Genomic DNA, 6,000 nt, shown 5'->3' with positions numbered 1-6,000 from the left:
TGACAGGTGCCTGATATAGCTGTCTTCTGAAAGGCACTGCCAGAGCATGACAAATACAGAGGCGGATGTTTGAAGTCAACCATTGAACTGAGAACAATGGAGGAGGCAGAGAAAGGATTGAAGGAGCTGAAGGGGTTTGCAACCCCATAACAACAATAATACCAACCAACTACAGCTCCAGGAGACTAAACCACCATTCAAATGGTACACATGGACAGACCCAGGGCTCCGGCAGCATGTGTAGAATAGGATTGACTTGTTGGGCATCAATGAGAGAAGAAGCCCTTGGTCCTGCGAGGCTCTATGCCCCAGTGTAGGAGAATGTCAGGGCAGGGTGGCAGGAAGTGTTGGGTGGGGGGGAGAACACCCTCAGAGAAACAGGGTGAGGGGGATGGGGTAGGGGGATATGGGTGTGAAACAGAGAAAGGCTATAACATTTGAATGTAACTAAAAACAAATAAAGAATGAAAAAAATTAAAAGGCATAACAAATGCAAAAGATTGGGGTGCCATTCCATAGTCGTGATGTGTTTCTTCTGTGAGAACATACTGGTTGTCACTTCTCTATGACTGTCTTCTTATTTGAAAGTAAATAATGGGATCATCTGTGGAGTGGTTAGTAAGAAAAAAAGCATCGCCTAACATGAATAGGTCCCTCCAGAGCATATGCTTAATATTCTAGGTATAGAGCAATTAGCTGTGGAGGGGGGATTAAAAACAAAAACCAAACAAAAAACAAGAACATCAACGATTAACATAAATTTTGAATCCTGGGATTAATGCGTGTGCTGACTTTGATCAGCTTTGTGGATGCTTCTAATAAACACACACGTCCTATCACAGTTCTAGCAGTCGCCAGCAGAGGGAGCTGTGAGGTAGTGTGTGCTTCTTCCTTTCCAAGACACCCCATGGCCTCAGGCCTGCATCCAGTGAGCTGGAACTAAGAGCAGCCTGGTTGAAACTCCTGCTGCCATGGCAGATTCCGCAGGAACATTTTCCTTTGCCCACAAGGAGCCTGTGTGGAGGAGACCTCTTGGCGGGGTCCTCAAGTACTCTGCATGTCCTATTCTACAGGGAGAAGCCCAGATAGGTCTTTGAGCAAGGTCAGTGAGTTGTTGGGGGAAGTCTCTGATTGTGTGGCCGAGGGCCTGGAATGGCTGAGATAATGGCTGCTTCCCTGAGGGCAAAGGATAGACCTTCTAGGGCTCTGACCTCCTACTTTATATTTTCACCTGGTGGCTTATTATTCATATTTTCTTAATGGGATACGACTATGGTCTTGGTGAGCATCTTGTCTCTCTGATTCTCATTCAGTTCTTTGTTGTCACAGACTTTTTGAGCTTACTCCAGCCCCTGGGACTTATTCATACCTCCAAAATTCTCTGACTTTTGGGATTTCTAATATTTGTGGCAAACTGAGTGACAAAAGCAATGAATAGCCTGGTGTTCAGTGCATATGGATCTGTGGGTGTATAGATACCATAAGCCTCTAGGATACACTCTAGGAAAGCAGCAGTGTGCTCTTAGGTCCCCTGTGTGACCTCACTTAACTTTGCCAATTTGTGGGCTTCTATTCTGCTGCTCTCAGAAATGGAAACTCCTGGAATAGATGTATAGTGTCCCATTACCTTTGTCATTCTTAGGATATTAGTGGGAGTAAGTTTGATTGAAATATACTCTCAAGAACATTATCCAAATCAGTGCTTCTTGTGTGCTGTCTATATGAAGTACCAAGTTCACAGACAGATCTGCATGAACTTCCCAAAGCCAGCAAATTGGAGCATGAAGAAAGCCCAAGGCATCCATTACCAGCATCCTCAGCACCTGCCCCAGGACAGGGTAAATTGGCTTTGGTGGAAGAAGGGATCTACTGTGATAGCTGGCCCTCATACACCCAGAGAAGAATATACTAGGAGAGTTGGGGAAGGATTGTGGGAGAGAGTAACCGGGTGTCAGGGGGCAGTGAGCAGCTTGCAATGTGAATAAGTAAAATATGTATAAATAAAAAATAAAATAAAGTTCTTTAACAAAATGGGACACCGTGTAATGTTGTAGTAACTCTACTATGTTTACACTAGCTAACACTTTAACAACTAGAGTGACTAGACATGATAAAGTAGGATGCCTCTGTCACTTACAAATACTATTTACACAGCAAAGATAAATGCACGACTTGCAGCCCAAAGATCGATTGTTTCCAGCACATCTATGTGACTCTCCTTCCCTTTATCAGGACTCTGGAGGCCTCTGTTCATCCAGGTCTCACAGATCATCCAAAAGGCAGTCCCTTACCAGCTCTGGTCAAGTGCCCTTGTGCTCTTGGTAGACCTCTGCTCAGGCTGCAGAGGCACTGAAGGGCAGCCTTTTCCATGCGTGGGAAGCCATTATTTCAGCCTTTCCAGACTCTCTGCTACTCAACTGGAGACTTCTGCAGAGGCCTGTCAATCTCAAAACCAGAAGCTTGGGTAATCCAAAACCCTAGGATGCCATCCTGCACTCATGATGTGTTGATTACCTGAGACCATACACGTTAACTCTCTTCTTCATGCCTGTTTTCCTTCTTTGAAAGTAAATAATGTGATCATGTGTGGTGTGGGTGGTATGAGCAAAATCTTTACCATGAAGAATAGGGCCATGAAGAGTGTGGACTTAACATTCTAGGTACAGAGCAAATAGAGGGAATTACCAAAGAAAACAACAGGAATTCTAACAACAATTGCAAAAAAAAGAAGAGAAAAAAGAAAAAAAACTTTATGGGTGCTGGGATTAAAGGCATGTATCAACTCTGACCAGCATTGTAGGTATTTCCAATAAAATATTAAAAAACAAAAAAACCCGATTATTCTTTTAGCAAGTGCAGCAGAGAAGACTGTGAGAGATCATGTGCTGCTACCACCATGCTATGATTCTGTAGCAACAACTTCCTTGGTGATAGGAGCCTGTATGCAGCAGGCCCCTTGGTGGGACTGTCATCTCAAAAAAAGATGCTTCAGTCATCCAAAAGATTGGACTCCAGTATACTTCAGGCCAGGAAAGAAGCCAGCCACCAAGAGTGAAAGAACAAAGGAAAAATTACATTGGAAAAATATGTGCCTTATTTGGAAGAAATGACCCTAAACTTCTGAAGCATCCATCATCTCCACACCTCTGTTTTGAGCTTTGTATAGCGATGTTGTCCAACTCCAGGTGGGAGTCAGAGGCAAAGCCCTTCCCAGAGAAGACAGACGTGTTTTTGACTCTTACATCTGTGAGGTTAGGAGGCGTCATAGCACAGATTGAGCTAACCTAGGAGAAGAACACAGAAGCCACAGATGACAATGCCAAATGGACTTTCCCCTGAACTTATGGACCCACTAAAATTGAGGTTTAACCTGACCTCAGGCCCTTCGACTCCCTGCCCATCCTGCTGATTCTTATGTTTGCTAGGAGTAAAGTATCAAGGGGCAACCCCCAATATCCTCATGCCTGGACTTGGAAATTAAGGAAGACAGATATTGGAGAAGTGATGGCTGTCGGGCTACAATGTAGGAACACGCAGTCCAGGTTGACCTTTACTCACTGATGACCAATTTAATTGTCTGGCTATATTTGAGAAAGGGATGATGTCCAACTTAATATGTAAAAGAAGGGACAGAAATTTATGATTTTATATTTACCCTGTAGTTGATCCCCTATATTCCAAAGAGAAGGGAGTTTTTATTGAAAAAAGTAGGATTATTAACATTGACTTTGTGAAATACATGGACGTGTATGTGGAAATAGTACTGGCTATCAAGGAATGCACAATAAGCTAATATTATCCAGGTTTTATAAAATTAAAATTATAGGAGAAATATATTGGCCTCTAGGAAACAGGAAAACTTTGGGAATTGGACTGTATGTATGTGCATCGTCTCAGGTGTAGATTTATTATTGATAGAAATCGTCCTCATTTGTGGTCCCTAGAGATTTAGATACCAACAAAAATCTCTTCTCCAATTCAGGGTTGTAATCAACTCTCCCCATCAAGAGCATTGATGACATCTGATGAAGCAGAGAGAAATATCTAACTCTGGAGGAGAAGTTGCCAAAGGATATTCCCTGGGTCACAGGAGAGGCTGCAGAAAAGGGCCCCATAGAAATTGGTTGCTTTTGGGAGAGCTGGGTAGCAGGTAGGCCATAGAACTTCCCAGTGACATCATCAGTAATGTCTTCCTTGGACAATCTCTTGTATCTAAGAGAGCACTAGAATCTTCTGTGACGTCACCAGTGTTGTGGTGACACAAACTGCCTGTGGGATTCCCTCAGTGCCTTTTGGGTTCACAAACAGGCATGTTTCACCAGCTGCTCAAGCTAGTTCAGAAGGAGAGGGGAGATCAAGGAGAGACCAGACCGAGGCAGAAGAAAGCTGGCCTCCTGTCTTGTAAGTACAGAAGAATGAAATCATTCTGGGGAAGGCACAGTGAGTACTGGGTAGAGTCGGGGAACTTCCTCCAGGAGGTAGGTTTGAGCTGTGCCTTTCAGGAGTCGGCCTTACAAGCAGGAGCCTTGGAATTTGTCAATTGCAGACCAAGAGTCAAGAGTCCTGATGAGTAATTTGACAGAGAGCCAGGAATTGGCAGGCCTGCAGCTTCTTTTCTATGAGCTTTTTAATTTTACTGCCAAGGAGTGCCAGGAGGAAGCCCTATGAGGATAACAATGTGCCCATTCATGGTTGGGTGCTGAAGCACTTCATCCTCTAGATTCCTGTAGGTTACTAAGTCTGTGATGACAAGAACAAGGAAGGATGCACCCCCTAGTCATGAATTGAGGTCGCAGACACTTTAAGCTTGAACACACGATTAGGGTTTGATGGTGCTGTGAACTCCAGGATTTACCTGCTCCACGTCTGATATCTGCTGACAATGTCCCAAATCTTTATGTCTGAGGTAGATTCTATCTTTCAGTATGAGGGATCATGTAATAGTGAGTGAGGCTTATGTATGGCAATGGAGGTTGGGAAGAGGGAAATAGCTTAAGAGTCCACATTAGAGATAGCTTTTCTTCTCTTTCAGGGATTCAACAAGTCTCCAGCCTTTCCTCTTCCTCAACCTCCATTTTGAGACTCAGAATGGTCTTTTCTACCCATGGGCTATCCAATATGTACATTCATTTGTGTTTATCTATCTACAGGGTTTATTCAGAAGGCATCATCAGAAAATTTCATCAGTAACCATGAAAAGCGTATAAAGAAATTGGAGGAACTAAAATCTGAAATCCAGAAGTGTAAAATCGAGCGGGATGAACTTTCTCGAAACCTGGACCTTTATGTCAATGATGGTTTGAACTACAGGTAGTCATTATGCCCTGTAACCTACTGACTGTCTTGTGCTCTCTCTGCTAAGCCAAGATTTCCTCACATCCAGAAAGTGTTTCACCTCTCATCCTGGACTTTAAGGAGCCTTGGCAGGTGCTGGCCTGTGAGAGAAGCTAGGTGCTGTGTGTTTAGGGTCAACCTCTCTTGTACTTGACCCTGAGCTCCTTGGAGTTGGATTGGATTTTTTCAACAGCTGGAAGGACCTGGTCACACTTGCTGCATCTAAGTGTGTGAATGAAATGCCTGAATGTCATCACTCTTACTCTGATTTTGGTCGTTATACACTGATTCTATGGCACCTTTATGATAAAGTTGGCATTCTAATTATGTTTGTATATGGGTTGGTATGTATGGATGGATGTGAAAGTATTTGTGTGTGTTTTGCTCAGGATCAGGGAGTCTGGGACCTTTGATTGGGTCTGAGGATTTGTTTGATGAACAGTTTGCAGGTCATGATAGTGATGAGTCCGTGGAGGCCGTCATTGATCAACAGAGCACTTTGCTCCTTCTGTTTACCTTGCTGGCACATAGGGCTCTCCTGAGGGGAGGAGGTGTTATGAATCCTCTTCCCTATAAAAGGTAGTTACGGCCTCTGGGAGTCATGTAACAAGGATTGAGAATCCCTGCTTTCAAAACAAGAGAAATGTCATCACACATCTTTCTGTT

This window comes from Rattus norvegicus, chromosome 15 (genome assembly GCF_036323735.1).
Source record: "Rattus norvegicus strain BN/NHsdMcwi chromosome 15, GRCr8, whole genome shotgun sequence".
Classification (NCBI taxonomy): Eukaryota; Metazoa; Chordata; class Mammalia; order Rodentia; family Muridae; genus Rattus; species Rattus norvegicus.
This window is presented reverse-complemented; position numbering follows the sequence as displayed.